At 41.9% G+C, this 19,122-nt stretch overlaps 1 protein-coding gene across 3 annotated transcripts in view; it reads right to left on the bottom strand.

Moving 5' to 3' along the window:
* LOC118386166 (synaptotagmin-like protein 5) overlaps nucleotides 1-19,122 on the bottom strand; it is a 61,386-nt gene that overhangs the window by 27,876 nt on the left and 14,388 nt on the right. The gene's annotated exons all lie outside the window — the stretch shown is intronic.

Genomic DNA, 19,122 nt, shown 5'->3' with positions numbered 1-19,122 from the left:
AATGTTTTCCGCCAAGATTAGATCTGCAATGTCTTATGTATTTAAACATGTGCGTGCAATGTATTCCAACTTAGTGAGAGGAAGGGTGTGTATGGATGAGTGAGAGTGTGTGTGTGTGTGTATGTGTGTGTGTATGTGCACCAGTGTGTGTGCAGTCTGTGCACCCTCTTATACGGCAGGACTTATGGCACAGTGCCTTTGTTTCTCTCTGACTTAGGGGGAAGCCAAGCAAATATAGTTAAGCAATAAGGCCAGAGGGTGCGTGGTATATGGCCAATGTACCGCTGCTAAGGGCTGTTCTTAAGCACAATGCAACGTGGAGTGCCTGGATACAGCCCTTAACCGTGGCACATTGGCCATATACCACAAACTCCCGAGGTGCCTTATTTCTAACGTAATTAAAGCAGTAAAAATAAATGTTTTTTCATACACAGGGTATACGGTCTGATATACAGTACACTTTCCACTGGATGTTGGAACATTGCTGCGGAGACTTGCTTCCATTCAGCCACAAGAGCATTAGTGAGGTCGGGCACTGATGTTGGGCGATTAGGCCTGGCTCACAGTCAGCGTTTCAATTCATCCCAAAGTTGTTCGATGGGGTTGAGGTCAGGGCTCTGTGCAGGCCAGTCAAGTTTTTCCACACTGATCTCAACAACCATTTCTGTATGGACCTCGCTTTGTGCACGGGGGCATTGTCATGCTGAAACAGGAAAGGGCATTCCCCAAACTGTTGCCACAAAGTTGGAAGCACAGAATTGTCTAGAATGACATTGTATGCTGTAGCGTTAAGATTTCCCTTCAATGGAACTGGCGCAGGAGAAGAAGGCAGACGTTTTACGTGTCCCCAACTGATTGTGTTTTTTGGTTCATTTATTTGCGTTGTTTGTAACTTATTTTATACCTGTTTTGTACATATTGTTGCCGCTACCATCTATTATGGCCTTAAATAACTTCTGGACATCAGGACTGCAATTACTCACCACGGACTGGCAGAATCTTTTAATGAGTCTGATGAGCCCGATGCAAATTATATACTGCTTTCTCGGTAACAGGCCAAGATCCCTGTGATTTGCGTGAAGAGGAGACGGAGAAAAAGGGTCCAGAGGGCAGGCTGCCTTCTGAGGATTCGTAGGCGATCGAATAAACCCCCACTTCCTTACATTCTGCTTGCAAACATGTAATCTTTGTAGAATAAAATTGATGACCTACACGCAAGATTAAACTACCAACGGGACATTCAAAACTGTAATATCTTATGCTTCACAGAGTCGTGGCTGAACGACGACAATATCAACATACAGCTGGCTGGTTATACACTGTACCGGCAGGATAGAACAGCGGCGTCTGGTAAGACAAGGGGCGGCGGACTATGTATTTTTGTAAATAACAGCTGGTGCACGATATCTAAGGAAGTCTTGAGCTATTGTTCGCCTGAGGTAGAGTATCTCATGATAAGCTGTAGACCACACTATCTACCTAGAGAGTTTCCATCTGTATTTTTTGTAGCTGTTTTATATACCACCACAGTCAGAGCCTGGCACTAAGACAGCATTGAATTAGCTGTATTCGCCATAAGCAAACAAGAAAACGCTCACCCAGAGGCGGCACTCCTAATAGCCGGGGACTTTAATGCAGGGAAACTTAAAACCGTTTTATCAAATTTCTATCTGCATGTTAAATGTGCAACCAGAGTGGAAAGAAACTCTGGACCACCACCTTTACTCCACACACAGAGATGCATACAAAGCTCTCCCTCGTCCTCCATTTGGCAAATCTGACCATAATTCTATCCTCCTGATTCCTGCTTACAAGCAAAAATTAAAGCAGGAAGCACCCGTGACTAGATCAATAAAAAAGTGGTCAGATGAAGCAGGACTGTTTTGATAGCAGAGACTGGAATATGTTCCGGAATTCCTCCAATGGCATTGAGGAGTACACCACATCAGTCATTGGCTTCATCAATAAGTGCATCGATGACGTCGCCTCCACAGTGACTGTATGTACATACCCCAACCAGAAGCCATGGATTACAGGCAACATCCGCACTGAGCAAAAGGCTAGAGCTGCCGCTTTCATGGAGAGGGACTCTCACCCAGAAGCTTATAAGATCACCCCGCTCCTCCGCTCTCTCCACTGGCTTCCAGTTGAAGCTCGCATCCGCTACAAGACCATGGTGCTTGCCTACGGAGCTGTGAGGGGAACGGCACCTCAGTACCTCCAGGCTCTGATCAGGCCCTACACCCAAACAAGGGCACTGCGTTCATCCACCTCTGGCCTGCTCGCCTCCCTACCACTGAGGAAGTACAGTTCCCGCTCAGCCCAGTCAAAACTGTTCGCTGCTCTGGCCCCCAATGGTGGAACAAACTCCCTCACGACGCCAGGACAGCGGAGTCAATCACCACCTTCCGGAGACACCTGAAACCCCACCTCTTTAAGGAATACCTAGGATAGGATAAAGTAATCCTTCTCACCCCCCTTAAAAGATTTAGATGCACTATTGTAAAGTGGCTGTTCCACTGGATGTCATAAGGTGAATGCACCAATTTGTAAGTCGCTCTGGATAAGAGCGTCTGCTAAATGACTTAAATGTAAATGTAAATGATAAACATGATTACACCACACACACACACTGATACACACACAAACATGCACTCACAAACATACATTATGTAATCTATAGTAAGACACTCCATCTGCAATACCAGCCAATATCCAGACTCCTTCACAACCTGGCAGCCATAGAAATCTGTAGCATATAAAATGTGACTCAAGTAAGCAGCCTAGAAGAACAACGATGTCTGTTGACTCAATACATGAATTAATTTGATTTGACCTCGTGCCATTAATTATGCTATTGTGTCGCACTACTGTGTCTACAGTACCTGTCTCTTTACGTCGGACTCCTAAATGTCACAAAAGCAGGTGCTGTGTTGTGTGGGAGTGGGAGCCCTCCTTCAGCACACTGCTAAACCGTAAACACACTAATAGCAAATACAACATCCAGGAATGTCCAAAATTCAGCCTCTAACCAGAGGTACCGCACTCTGCACTAACATGCTGACTACACCGCTCGCGTTGCAAAATAGATTTAAACACACATTATTCAATTATTGCGACAACGAGCGTCTGCGTTGCCAAGTGCTAAAATAGGAGTCAGTTCTAATTGTGACGCTGATCACGGTGCAAGTCCTGCCACTCCCATCTTCTCATGTTTATAGAAGTAGATACCCACGTGCCATCTCCTCATTGGTTATACCCACGTGGACGATTAAAAGGCAACTGAGATCATTGGTTGTTGTGGTAATACAATGAAAGTTTAGATGACAATCGCCATTTAAAGTCCAAAGAAGAAAACGCCTGGAAGGAGGAGAGATGACAAGAAATTATTTGGTTGACCGTTTTATGTGTGGATTAATTATCGGAGTAGAGGACCTTGTGCATTTCAGTTAAAATAACAATTCACTTTATATCCCAGGACAAATTAGATAGCAACTGCTAGCTAGCTAGCTAAATTGACATAAATGTTTAATGCTTTTCGACCTGTCCCCGAATTAATATAATTGGCTCAGAGTTTGTCTTGATATTTTAACCTGCTTGTCATGATCGCGTTTGGTGTGGGGGGACAAAATCAACTTGCGCACGATGGCGCACCGGTTTGGATACGGTGTGCTGAACTCTTCATACTCATCCATTTTATAACACTTGATACTCGTAATCGGATTTACTTGTGATCGTAAAACCTCAAAGTGTGCTTTAAATGCCGATAAAGCCTATACCTCAAGTGCCTTTTACTGCGCTATCACTCATAGTGACTTATGTTCCTTCACACACTGTTCAAAGGTAAACGATCCCGACAGATGAAGATGCACATGATTTACTTACTTAGACCTATTCATTTATCAACGAAATAGGCTGATACTAGTGCCTGTATTTATTCCAGACACAGATTTAGATGAAGGTAGGCTAATTCGCTTGCCCCATGCTGTTTCATGTTTGAGAGGAACTTCTCTCCCGACACTTATGCCATAACATTTGCACAATTAAAATAAACAATCTACATTTGTAATTTTATTTTGTAATAAACATGCCTGGACGTGAACAAATAATAATAGCAAGCGAGCTTGGGCTTGGATCACGAAATAACGACAGACGTCATCAGCAATGGACTAATTATATGGACAGACAAAGTAACCTACTAAACAACACCATGTAGACAGACAAAAACAACCATATGGCCTCAGCAAAGTCACCCGGAAATAACTCAATTTAACAACAATGACTAGTTACAGATTCTGATTTATACACAATATTTGGAGAAGGGGAGACTTCTGCCCCGATACGAGTGAGTGAAACAACTCCACTCGTGTCTGTTTGGGGAAATGAGAGCAGAGGGAGAGCGGTTTGTTCTAATCCAATCATTGCAGCAGGCTCAACCGCTACCCCCACCCTTTCTTTACTGACACAATAACTAAACAATAGTTGTTAGAGCACACAGCGCTTCACACTGTTTGAGTGCAAGAGAGATGTGTGCTCGCAGCTGAAAATGACTTTTTTCTTATCGCGGAGAACTACAAAAAATATGTGTCATAATTGTATTCTGAAAATTCACCATATCCGTTACAATACTCATTTTGTCCGAGTACTCGCCACACCCCTAATCTGCACTCAACCAATAAAGCCGGAGCTATGGCAAGTGCTTTTAAATCTGACACTTGAGTCCGCAGTGCTGTTGCTTTTGCAACTCTTCTATTATCTTTCTCCTTTCTACTTCAACTTTATCGTGATTCTGTTTCTCGAACTTCTGTCTCCAACACAGCAAATTCTCCAGTGTTAAATCAACACTGAGAGTGTTACATTTAACACTGGTCCAGTGTCTATATGGGTCCACACTTTTCAGCATTAAATTAACAAAGTGTAAAGCCTTATTTGCATATTTCCCAGAATAACCATTACTGTATTTGTTAGTGACAGAGAAATGTTTGTTGCATTTATCTATCATTCATTCAGTCATGTGGCCTTTACCAAGTAAGATCTTAAGCAAATATGTGATTAGACAATTTTTTATTATTTAATATAATACAACATATTTCTTAAGGCCTTATTTTGAGGTGTGCTGAAACTCATGGTTTACAGGCAAATTCAGACATATACTGTATGTCACATTATGCTGGCTTGCTAAGTGATGTGTAATTCCTATTGGAATCCAGCCAGAGTGGGGCTATCCAACACTTTGAATGTTCATTCACCCACAACATGCATTCCGAATGATTGCTGGGTTGGGAAGGGTAAGATATGATACTACGTAAAGCATCTAAACTTGAACAACCATTTCAGTAAAGGGAGCAATAAATACAAGTAACAGATTAGGTTAGCTATAAAAAATGTTATTTATATTTGAGAAGCTAGAAATGTTATACTGAAAAATCAACACTAGGTACCAGGCCAATTTGCTGTGAATGGTTAACTTATTGATTCATGTCATTGATTTTTCCACTAATCTATTGTTCCAGGTCTAAATCAGTTCCTTACAAGAGGGGAAGGATAGAAACCAGCAGAGCAATGCTGCAGACCTGTAGGCCCAGATCTGAATACTCTGGGTCAAGACATAAAATAAATACTGAGATTTCTTGGTGTAGCGTGGGAGTAGCAGTGGAGGGAGTTTCCTACCTATTTCTGCATTATGCGGTACAAGGCTACAGTTCATGGTCTGACTAATGGTTTATCAATAGTGTCCATTCCACTGTGGGTAGGCAGAAAGGAATGAGTCACCAGAACATGTGTGACTTCTTGAATGGGGATCTATGGTAACAGAATTCAGAATATAGAAGCGAAGTATCCGGTGTCTCTTGTTCCATCATGTGGGTTCCGACTACATTTACGTCAGAGAGGGAAAGGACTGTGCCGATACCTGGGTGACTAGCTGATGAATTGGATTTATGTAGCTGTTTTCGAAGGGCTCAGTCATTTACAGGCGGGTCACCTCCTCCACTCCCAATGTGTAGCATCTGCCTAGGTGACGCAAGGCAGCCTTGTTAGCGTCAGACTACTCACCCACTACATTCGTATCATCTATCAGCAGGGCCCATCTCTGGGCCCATTGCAGTGTGATTTTGAGCCAAGGGTATGGAGTTATTGTTGGTTCCATTATGTGGTTTAAAACTACATTCACTATCTGAGAGAATGGACTGTGGACACCCAGGAGACATTTTGTTTCACTGCAGCAGGTACAAGTGGAGAAAGCTGCATCCATCTACCTATTACACACCACAGCAGTGTCAGAGTGACCATGCTCCAGTTGACAAGAAGCAGAAGAACCAGATTATATTTTGTGTAAAGCAGAGTAAAAACAATCCAACTATTAATGTGAACAGGAGATAATTTAGACATCCAGTACATTATAACACACATACACGAGCACACACAATTAAAAACAAAATAAAAACTATAAAAACTCATTAAGATTGATTGTGTCTATGTCCCATCAAATGTAATACACTTTTCAAAGAGCATTTCAACCCCTCCCCCTCCCCCAGTTCTCTCTCTCCCCTTCCTACTTTTATTTTCCCTGCTTTTAGTCTTTGGGCATAGGCAGGGGAGGACTGGCCATCTGACATTTCGGGCAAATGCCAGATGGACTGTTCCAGTTTTAGCCTAGTGGACCTGTCTTACTTGGTTTTTTTTAAATAATCAAAATTATAATTATCTGGCTAAAAATGTTGTCTCAAGGAATAAAATAGGCCTGTGTGGGGGCCTCGAGGGAATAAAATGGGCCGTTGTTTAAGAAATGCCCGAGCGGATTTCTAATCCCAGTCCGTCCCTGGGCACAGGGCTGTTGTGTAGAGAGCTCTGGTATTAGGATCAGTGCTACAGTGATACAGACAACAATAGCACACTATCCTCTATGTGCGTGTGTTTGTGTGATAGTACTGTGTATGTGTGCCAGTGTATGCATGTGTGCCCATAGTGTTAGTTTGTATGTGTCACTACTAACGTGTACGTAGTGCTTTTGTGTGTGTGCGCACCTATGTGTCTGTGCATACGTGTGCATGTGCGTGTGTACTGTTAATGTGAGCGTGTGTACTGTAAATGTGGGCATGTGCGCAATGCGCATTTGTGCTTGTGTGTGTACCCTAAATGTGGGTATGTGGGTCACCCTGCGTCGTCTTCCCATGGATCCCATGGAAAACATAGCCGATCCCACCAAGGCATCAGTGTCTCAGCCTCATTATTTCAGAACAAATTTATCAGACTTTAGAGACTTTCTTTGGCCTTAAATCAGTGGGTTTTTCGTTCTAAATAAAATATATTTCAGCTCACAGATTTTTTCCCCATTCATCAGCAGATCCAGCTTCAGAGAAGCAGATCTATTTTACCAGATAATCTCATTGTGTTTGACACAGAGATGTATAATGTAATGCTCAAGGGTTTAAGGGTTTGTGAAGAGCTGCTTGAGGGTCATGGTGGTCTGTCTGTCTCATTAATATTTATCACACAGGAAAGCATTCCCTCCGTAATGCATAACTCAGTCCTTAAACAAGATTCTGCTTTTTCTTACTGTTCATGTTTTTGGTTTAATTCTGGCTATTAATACCAACACTGGGATTATTTTACACCATTGACTGTTCATTTAACACGTACAGAGTTGATTTAACTCCTGAATGAACTCTAGAAATGTTACACTGAAAAAGCAACTCTAGGTAACACATGCCAATTTGCTGTATATTGTTACTAGCGTAGCCTATGTTCTAAATGTATAACTGGTCTAACTCTATTTTCATGGTAGTGTGTAAGAAATCATTTTCTGACTGTATGGCTGTACAGTCGTGGCAAAAAGTTGAGAATGACACAAATATACATTTTCCCAAAGTCTGCTGCCTCAGTTTGTATGATGGCAATTTGCATATACTCCAGAATGTTATGAAGAGTGATCAGATGAATTGCAATCAATTGCAAAGTCCCTCTTTACGATGCAAATGAACTGAATCCACAAAAACATTTCCACTGCATTTCAGCCCTGCCACAAAAGGACCAGCTGACATCATGTCAGTGATTCTCTCGTTAACACAGGTGTGAGTGTTGACGGGGACAAGGCTGGAGATCACTCTGTCATGCTGATTGAGTTCGAATAACAGACTGGAAGCTTCAAAAGGAGGGTGGTGCTTGGAATCGGACCGTCTCCTAAAGTTGATTCAGCTGCGGGATCAGGGCACCACCAGTACAGAGCTTGCTCAGGAATGGCAGCAGGCAGGTGTGAGTTCATCTGCACGCACAGTGAGGCGAAGTCTTTTGGAGGATGGCCTGGTGTCAAGAAGCGCAGCAAAGAAGCCACTTTGAGGACTGGGGTAAAGCCATTTTCTCTGATGGATCCTCTTTCTGATTGTTTGGGGCATCCGGCAAAAAGATTGTCCGGAGAGTTGTCCTGTGTCATGCCAACAGTAAAGCATCCTGAGACCATTCATGTGTGGGGTTGCTTCTTAGCCAAGCGAGTGGACTCACTCACAATTTTTCCTAAGAACACAGCCATGAATAAAGAATGGTGCCAACACATCTTCCGAGAGGAACTTCTCCCAACCATCCAGGAACAGTTTGGTGACGAACAATGCCTTTTCCAGCATGATGGAGCACATTGCCATAAGGCAAAAGTGATAACTAAGTGGCTCGGGGAACAAAACTTCGATATTTTGGGTCCATGGCCAGAAAACTCCCCAGACCTTAATCCCATTGAGAACTTGTGGTCAATCCTCAAGAGGCGGGTGGACAAACAAAAACCCACAAATTCTGACAAACTTCAAGCATTGATTATGCAAGAATGGGCTGCCATGTGGCCCAGAAGTTAATTGACCCCATGCCAGGGCGGATTGCAGAGGTCTTGAAAAAGAAGGGTCAACACTGCAAATATTGATGTAATTGTCAATAAAAGCCTTTGACACGTATGAAATGCTTGTAATTATACTTCAGTATTCCATAGTAACATCTGACAAAAATATCTAATGACACTGAAGCAAACTTTGAAAATGAATATTTGTATCATTCTCAAAACATTTGGCCACGACTGTACTGTGTTGAAGGTCTGAGCTATATGGCCAAAACATTATGTCAACCCCCAAAATAATGCCGTTATTTTACCGTTTCTGAATTCTAAACTTCTTAAAATGGCAAGTTTTATGAGTAGTGGATGACCCTAGGATTGCAAAAAATGAATTTAAGTAGTTTTAATGGTCTTTCTCCATTTTGATTGTTTTATACTCAACCAAACTAGGGCAAAACAGTAAAGTAGTGTAATTGTAGAAGTTTTGATTTATTTAGCACTGCATCAAAATATCGTAATAGATGGTATTGTAAAATGATCCATACCTCTATATGTTAATATACAATATGTCATCCATTTTACTGACTTGTGTATTAAAATAATGTACTGCTCTGCTCCATTGCATTCTCTGCTGTTAAATTAATATACTATACATCCTCTGTGTGTGTGGTGAGAGTTTCCAGGCTGTGTCTCTCGCTGCAGTGGTTTCCTCCTAAATATTTAATGCCACTCTGACATGGACACAGATCGATTGTGAATGTCAGACAGAGCATCTCAATCCAGTGGCAACACCAGGAGAGCACTAAACACTCCACTTAACCAACGTCACTACACTACTCACAAATCAGCATTCTGTACGGATGGAGTATCCTTCAACAGTGGATGATATTACAGACCATTACACTCAGAGAGATTGTGGAATCATGCGCAGTATTGGTTACGGTATGATTTAATTGTGCATCTTAACAATTTCCAACTCAACTATTTCTGGTCTAAGGATAAGGAGTTATGTCGAATATTCTAATTCTGTCAAAGTGCCAGAAAGCACACTATCTCAGTTCAGTGTAGTGACAAAAATCACATTATGTGAACATTTTTATGAAGCCTGAAAAGGTGAACGTGTGTATATAGTTTTAACTATATACTACAGATATCATACTGTGGATAACGGTCACGGCCGTCGAAAGAAGTGGACCAAAGTGCAGCGTGGTGAGCGTACATTTTCCTTTTATTTAAAATGTCACAAACGAAGAACAACCGTGACGCTTACAGGGCGAGAAGATACATACATCTTTGGGTCATTGCACACTGACACAGATTGAAAGAGACCTTGAATGAGTGCCACACCACATCTCCCCTCTCTAACCACAGTGACTCAATGTACAGAACACAGGGGCTGGATTTAGTTATTGGAACAGAACACATAAAGTGCAGAAAGTTATTTGATATGGGAGGCTGTGACATGGTGTCAACGTGACTGGAATGGGCCTCTATGGGCAAGCCAGCCAGTCAGTGTGTTTTATGATAAAGCCATAAAAAGGCTGCTGTATGTAAAACTGACGTACATCGGATACTGTGTTGTAAACTCAGCAAAAAAAGAAACATCCACTCACTGCATTTATTTTCAGCAAACTTAACATGTGTAAATACTTGTATGAACATAACAAGATTTAACAACTGAGACATAAACGGAACAAGTTCCACAGATATGACTAACAGAAATGGAATAATGTGTCCCTGAACAAAGGGGGGGTCAAAATCAAAAGTAACAGTCAGTATCTGGTGTGGCCACCAGCTGCATTAAGTACTGCCTTGCATCTCTTGCTCATGGACTGCACCAGCTTTGCCAGGTCTTGCTGTGAGATGTTACCCCACTCTTCCAGCAAGGCATCTGCCAGTTCCCAGACATTTCTGGGGGGAATGGCCCTAGCCCTCACCCTCCGATCCAACAGGTTTCAGACGTGCTCAATGGGATTGAGATCAGGGCTATTCGGCTAGCCATGGCAGAGTACTGACATTCCTGTCTTGCAGAAAATCACTCACAGAACGAGCAGTATGGCTGGTGGCATTGTCATGCTGGAGGGTCATGTCAGGATGAGTCTGCAGGAAGGGTACCACATGAGGGAGGAGGATGTCTGCCCTGTAATGCACAGCGTTGAGATTGCCTGCAATGACAACAAGCTCAGTCCGATGAAGCTGTGACACACCACCCCTGACCATGACGGACCCTCACCTCCAAATCGACGCTGCTCCAGAGTACAGGCGTCAGTGTAACGCTCATTCCTTCAGCAATAAACGCAAATCCGACCATCACCCCTGGTGAGACAAACCGCGATTCGTCAGTGAAGAGCACTTTTTGCCAATCCTGTCTGGTCCAGCGACAGTGGGTTTGTGCCCATAGGCAACATTGTTGCCGGTGATGTCTGGTGAGGACCTGCCTTAAAACAGGCCTACAAGCCCTCAGTCCAGCCTCTCTCAGCCGATTGCGGACAGTCTGACCACTGATGGAGGAATTGTGCGTTCCTGGTGTAACTCGGGCAGTTGTTGTTGCCATCCTGTACCTGTCCCGCAGGTGTGATGTTCAGATGTACCGATCCTGTGCTGGTGTTGTTATACATGGTCTGCTACTACGAAGACGACCAGCTGTCCGTCCTTTCTCCCTGTAGCGCTGTCTTAGGCATCTCACAGTACGGACATTGCAGTTTACAATGAAGAGCTGTGAACTTATTTGGATTTTTACGAATTATCTTTGAAAGACAGCGTCATGAAAAGGGAAACATTTTTTTTTTGCTGAGTTTAGTTAATGTTGGTGTGGCTGAGTTGGGAGCTGGTGTACATTACACAGAAACAGGTATGTACAGTCACTGCACAATTAGGCATACACAAGCACGTGCATTCAGAATAGAATAGATCCCTATCTGGTACATAGTGAGTATATTTTGTCTAGTATATCTAGGTGGTTCTCAAGGTTTGAGTGTTTTGGTACCTGCCTGGAGACTATAGAGCTGAGCTCGTTAACCTTTAGACTCATTGTGTTAACCTTCTACAGAAAGGTCTGTAAAAAGCTCCACACACACACATGCACACACACGCACTTAATATTAACTTTATCTGACATTTTTGGGGAAATGCACTGAATCTAATTTCTGCTGTCTATCTAACGGCATATAATCCACTTCCTGTAGATAGGATGTCAGTCTCTCTGCACAGCGAGATGCATTCGATGGCCAGACAGCCTCTTTCCAGTCAGCCAGAGATAAGACCTTGCATGCTGAAGGGAAATTGGGAATGTTTGCGAGAATACCGTCAACCTCTCTGCTAGTCCAACAATCAAGCTCCAAAATCAAAACAGACAAGATCTACTCCAACACACTGTGGAAGACTTTTAGTATAAACTGTGAAAAGACCATTTTTATTGTATTTTTGTGTTGATCTTAATGATATTTGATTAGATCTGCTTAGTTTTGCTTTGATGTATTGATTTGATTGTTTATTTGTTTTTTAAAAAAGTTATTACTTTTTATTGAAATATTAGTTTGGATTGAATTATGTACAACCTAATAAAATTACCTAAAAACTCAGTGGTGTTAGGAACCTCCTGGTTTACAGGCCACATCAGGCCTACAAATCACATTTATACGCAATCTGTATTCAGCACGACTGTCAGGATTAGAAACATGGATAAATATCCATATCCATCAATATCCATATCCATCAATCTCACTCACTCCTATGTTTAGACATGCATGCCAATACCTGTTGAGAAATACTGCTAATTATTATTTCATGGCAATCACAATCCAATTAAGCTTTACAATCACTGAAGATGTCTGAGAGAAATAGCCATGGTGTATGTTCTGTCACGAATCCCGCTTCCTGAGTCTGTGTTTGCCTGTGTTTCTGTCCTGGAGTGTGTTTCCGGTGTCCTGGAACGCACCCTGTCTGGTTGCCGGGCGAATTAGCTTGTTGGGAGATCAATGTTCACCCGCACCTGTATCCCATCAGTAATCTGCACACCTGTCCTGATCATCACCTTCCCCCTTCAAAAGCTCTGACCTGACATCCATTCCCTGCCGGATCGTTAGCCATGAACAGTATGTTGTGCCATAGTATCAGCCTCAAGTTGGATAGAATTTGTTTCGTTGTTTTTTACGTATTGCTTGCCTTAAAATTACCTCTGTTTGTTCTGTCTTCAGTTACTCACCCGGATCATTTACCCCATTCCCGCCTGGTCGTTGGAGGATTCCGCTACCCCATTGGATCCACCTATTTACTCCCAGCAACTCACCACCGCTGCCCGCTACGCCACCTGGATATATCTTCACATTCACTTGTAAATAAATACTCACCTTCTTCCTACTCCTTGTCCTGGTCTGCTTCTGGGTTCGATTTTGAAAGAACGTGACAGTTCTGCCCTAAGACAGATGTGTGGGAAACCAATTATAAAAGACACAACATTCTAATTCAATTAGTATAAAAATGTAGTTTTGTTATACATATAAAATATGTTTCAGTCATCATGTGATCTTCAGACATTCCAAAAACACACATTACACTTTTGCAGCTTATCAGATGCCACCATTTTGTGATGAAATACAGTAACTGCAAGTGGAGTAGGATAAAGTTTCCCCCTAGACACTGATCTCAGACCAGTCTTGAGTTTCCCTCCCTAATATTAAACATTATGATTGGGGAGAGTACACTGACTCTGCATCTGCATGCTGGGACAGGTTCTACCCATCTCATTTATAGAGGGCACACCTACCCATAATTCCCAGCACTCTGTGTACTGTCTGCAGCTCCAATTCATTAGACACACGCTGGGACAGGGGGCAGAATAAAGAGTTCCACAACACAAGCACATACTGTACACATACACACACTGGTCTGGATAGGGTTACTTGCCCAACAAATATGTTATACGTATATAATAAAGCACACACAACAGCCGTAATGATACAACATCACTACCCTGCAGTAGTATCGCTACAACCCATCATACTGAGTCTGAGTAATCACCAAACCATGCCCAAGGCTGCTGCAACTTCCTGCGGGGCTCAATGGAGCAGAAAATGAGAAATAGATTCAACCATCTGAGCCTTTGCCTCTATAGACTTACCTCCCCCCTCCTTTCCGCTTCTACCTCTCAATTCCTCATCACTCTCCTTTTTCCACTCATCTCTTCTCTTTTCCTTTCAAACCTGTCCTTTCCTCATCACTCCACTCCTCCTTTCTCCCTTTCCCTCTCATCACCCCTGCTTCATCCCCCTGTTCCTCCTCTCCTGTTATCTGCTCTCCTCCTGCCCCTGAAGGAATGCATCTCCACCTCCATGCTGTTAATGACCTGGTTGTGTCTTTTTTCCTCTAAATGAGATATGCCACCATGCACAGGCCAAGATTAGCATAGAAACACAAAGCCCATCCGCAGAGATGACAGTTCCCTTCAATAAAACACACCCACAGAGAGAGAGGGAGGAGGAAGTGAGGGATGGAGAGAGAGACATGAGAGAAAAGAATGAAGGAATTACAAGAGTGGAGGAGGGAGGAGAGATCACCTTTGACCTTAAACGTTGATAGTATTGTTGTACGTGTCATATTCATTGACATTGTGAATGCCAGGGAGAGATTGGTTAGGAATCCTTGAGAAGAAGCTTTGGCAATGATGACGCAGAAATAAACCAAGCCATGCTGAGCGGAGGCAGGGGAACAAAACACAAAGAGATGATATCATTATCAAACAATGATCGCGTTTTCACTGCCGCTTTCATATCTATCATGACAGGGTGTTATACTCATCGAGTCATCATGATGGTTGAGTCACAATCAAAGAGAGATTGTGGTTTGAAGGGTTTATTCTACGCCTAGGACACTGTCATGACTGTCCACGAGAATCCGAATAGGTCAGATCAGGTTTGCAATGAATAACTTCAATCAGACCCCCTCTCACCCTATAGAGGGGGAAGGAAAGAACTAGTGGGGGTTAACAACTCACGCCCTGTTGTAAATCAAGGGAGAAGATTCAGGCCTGCGCTCTCAAGATTCACCAAAAGGAAAGTGCTTTGTTTCAACATAGTTTTTCCTGCTGAAACTAACACGTTCAAAAGCGAATACTGGAACAATATTTCTAACATAGAACATGGGGAACGGTCAGAGGCGATCTATAGAACACTATTATTTTGTTTGTTATTTTGTGATGTCATAAAAATTGTTATACAGGAAATACTGTAACTTGGAAAGTATACCCACTACATACAGTGGCAAGAAAAAGTATGTGAACCTGGATTTTATCTGGATTTCTGCATATATTGGTCATATATTTTGATCTGATCTTCATCTAAGTCACAACAACAGACAAACACAGTCTGCTTAAACTAATAACACACAAATTAATGGATTTTTCATCTAAACATTCCCAGTGTAGGTTGGGAAAAAGTATGCGAACCCCTAGGCTAATGACTTCTCCAAAAGCTAGGAGTCAGCTAACCTGGAGTCCAATCAATGAGACAAGATTGGAGATGTTGGTTAGAGCTGCCCTGCACTATAAAAAACAATTACAAAATTTGAGTTGGCTATTCACAAGAAGCATTGCCTGATGTGACCCATGCCTCAAACAAAAGAGATCTCAGAAGACCCAAGATTAAGAATTGTTGACTTGCATAAAGCTGGAAAGGGTTACAAAAGTATCTCTAAAAGCCTTGATGTTCATCAGTCCACGATAAGACAAATTGTCTATAAATGGAGTTGTTGTTACTGTCCTTGGGAGTGGCCGACCTGCAAAGATTACTGCAAGAGCACCGCGCAGAATGCTCAATGAGGTTAAGAAGAATCCTAGAGTGTCAGCTAAAGACTTACAGAAATCTCTGGACCATGCTAACATCTCTGTTGACGAGTCTCTCATCTCTGTTGACGAGACACGTAAAACACTAAACAAGATAGGTGTACATGGGAGGACACCACGGAAGAAGCCACTGCTGTCCAAAATAAACATTTCTGCATGTCTGAAGTTCGCAAAACAGCATCTGGATGTTCCACAGCGCTACTGGCAAAAAAATCATATTTATTTTACCTTTATTTAACTTGGCAAGTCAGTTAAGAACAAATTCTTATTTTCAATGACGGCCTAGGAACAGTGGGTTAACTGCCTGTTCAGGAGCAGAACGACAGATTTGTACCTTGTCAGCTCAGGGGTTTGAACTTGCAACCTTCCGGTTACTAGTCCAACGCTCTAACCACTAGGCTACTGGCAAAATACTCTGAGGACAGATTAAACTAAAGTTGAGTTGTTTGGAAGGAACACACAACACTATGTGTGGCGAAAAAAAGGCATAGCACACCAACATCAAAACCTCATCTTAACTGTAAAGTATGGTGAAGAGAGCATCATGGTTAGAAGCTGCTTTGCTGCCTCAGGGCCTGGACAGCTTGCTAGCATTGACGGAAAAAACAAAATCCCAAGTTTATCAAGACATTTTGCAGGAGAATATAAGGCTATCTGTCTGCCAATTGAAGCTCAACAGAAGTTGGTGATGCAACAGGGCAACAACCCAAAACAAAGAGGTAAATCAACAACAGAATAGCTTGAACAGAAGAAAATACGCCTTCTGGAGTGGCCCAGTCAGAGTCCTGACCTCAACGTGATTGAGATGCTGTGGCATGACCTCAAGAGAGCGGTCCACACCAGACATCCCAAGAATATTGCTGAACTGTAAAGAGGAATGGTTCAAAATTCCTCCTGACTGTTGTGAAGGTCTGATCCACAACTACAGAAAACATTTGGTTGGGGTTATTGCTGCCAAAGGAGGGTCAATCAGTTATTAAATCCAAGGGTTCACATACTTTTCCCACCCTGCACTATGAATCTTTACACAATGTGTTCAATAAAGACATGAAAACATATAATTGTTTGTGTGTTATTAGTTTAAGCAGACTGTGTTTATCTATTGTTGTGACTTAGATGAAGATCAGGTCAAATTGTATGACCAATTTATGCAGAAATCCAGATAATTCCAAGAGGTTCTCATACTTTTTCTTCCCACTGTATGTGAAGTTTCCATACTCTGCATTGTACATGTAATGTGAAAAATGATGAAAGTGTTCTTGTTAAGAGAGGGATGTGATTTGAGAAGTTATTTGAGATCATTGTTTTACCTAACTTTGCACAGTGAGTAGTTACCACCAGGAGTGAGGTCAGGGAGCATGCCATCCTGCCGGAACTGCCCCTTTAAAGCAAACTAAATAAAGGATGGGTTAAAGAAAAAAACATCAGACCAGAAAAGCGGCAAGCTGTAGCTGTACGTTTAAAGTGGTTTGAACTTTGAATCTCAACATGAGGTGGAGACGATAAACTCACCTCCCGGACAATCACTGGTACTGCTGATTAGCTGTCCACAGTAAAGTATCTTTCAAAGCGAATTTAAGTAGGACCATCCTGTGTTACTCTCCTCAAACCACCGATATGGCTGGCTAGCCTATCTTCAAAGAAGCCTCTTCAAGAGTGAATGGAAGGAAAGTCAACTCTGTAGTTCTGTTCAGGACTCCACGACAAGTCACCGGATACCAGACAACAGACTTCTTCGAACCATTTCGGACAATCAGAGCCTTATAAGCGTGCAGCAAAAAGGCCCAACCCTCTTTCCAAGGCTGCTCTGTTCACCAAGAGATTCCCTCCAAACTCAGGCATTTCACGTAACTACATAAATGATTTCTTACTCAAAGTGGGCAGCGGTTCGTGTGCAAAGTATATGGTTACTGTAGGTGAGAGTAGTTTCTGAATGTACTAATGTTAAGTGTCTCTCCCCCTCTCTTCTTTAACAAGCATCAATGTTGTTGTCATTCTGCTAGGGACCTGTTTTCAGTGTATTTTGTCTCTAGTCAATAACCGGTGTAGAGTGTGTATGTTTATCCTGTGTTCCCATTTAAATAGCTAGTAAATAAATAATTAAACCAATTTGTGTAGTACTGAATCATAAGTAAGGCTCGGGTTTTTGCAGATACAAGGAAGTTATGACTGTTCAGAATGATGATATGATACGAGGTTATGATTAATAAGTTTATAGTTTATAGATGTGATAGGTTTTAGAGTTTAATTTGGGAGATGGTAACTCTTTAAATAACCTCTCCCGTGGTGCCCCAGATCCTAATGAGTTAATTGTTACATGATAAAGTTAAATTAGGTAATAATGAAACAGTTTGTTATTCATCGGATTAACTGTCTTCAGATTAATGTTAAACTTCTCTAGGGTAGGGGGCAGCATTTGGAATTTGGGATGAAAAGCGTGCCCAAATTAAACTGCCTTCTACTCAGGCCCAGAAGATAGGATATGCATATAATTGGTAGATTTGGATAGAAAACTCTAAAGTTTCCAAAACTGTTAAAATAGTGTCTGAGTATAATATATATTTTGGCAGGCGAAAACCTGAGAAAAATCCATTCAGGATTTCTTTTTTTTTGTAGTTTTCTATTCAATGCCATTACCGTATCCATTGACGTAGGACTAAAATTGCAGTTCCTATGCTTTCCACTAGATGTCAACAGTCTTTAGAACTTTATTCAGGCTTGTATTCTGAAAAATGAGGGAGTAAGAGTAGTCTGAATGAGTGAACCCTGCCGTGTCACAGAGCTTTTTCATCAGCGCGACCGAGAGAGCGCCGTTCTTGTTTACCTTTTATATCGACAATGTTATTGTCCGGTTGAAATATTATCGATTATTTAGGCTAAAAACAACCTGAGGATTGAATATAAACATCGTCTGACATGTTTCTATGAACTTTTTAGGATTTCTTTTGTCTGCCTGTTGTGACTGTTCGTTTGAGTCTGTGGATTACTGAAGAAAACGCAAACAAAACGGAGGTTTTTGGATATAAAGAGAGACTTTATCAAACAAAAGGAACATTTATTGAATAAATGAATGTCTTCTGAGTGCAATCATATGAAGATCAAAGGTAAGCGATTAATTTTATCTCTATTTCTGACTTGTGTAACTCTTCTACTTGGCTGGTTACTGTTTGTAATGATGTCCTCAAATAATCGTAAGGTATGCATTCGCCGTAAAGCATTTTTGAAATCTGACACCGTGGTTGGATTCACAAGAGGTTCATCTTTAAACCTATGTAAAATAGTTGTATCTTTTCTGAATTTTTATAATGAGTATTTCTGTATTTGAATTTGGCACTCTGCAATCTCACTGGATGTTGGCCAGGTGGAACACTAGCGTCCCCCATACCCTAGAGAGGTTTTTAAAGTCAAGTCACGACAACACTGTGACAGTCTTTGTGCAAAATGCTACACAAGTAACACTGAAATCAACACC

The sequence above is a fragment of the Oncorhynchus keta genome, chromosome 7 (genome assembly GCF_023373465.1).
Source record: "Oncorhynchus keta strain PuntledgeMale-10-30-2019 chromosome 7, Oket_V2, whole genome shotgun sequence".
Classification (NCBI taxonomy): Eukaryota; Metazoa; Chordata; class Actinopteri; order Salmoniformes; family Salmonidae; genus Oncorhynchus; species Oncorhynchus keta.
The sequence above is the reverse complement of the archived record's forward strand: the minus strand, read 5'-3'. Positions and strand labels throughout refer to the sequence as shown.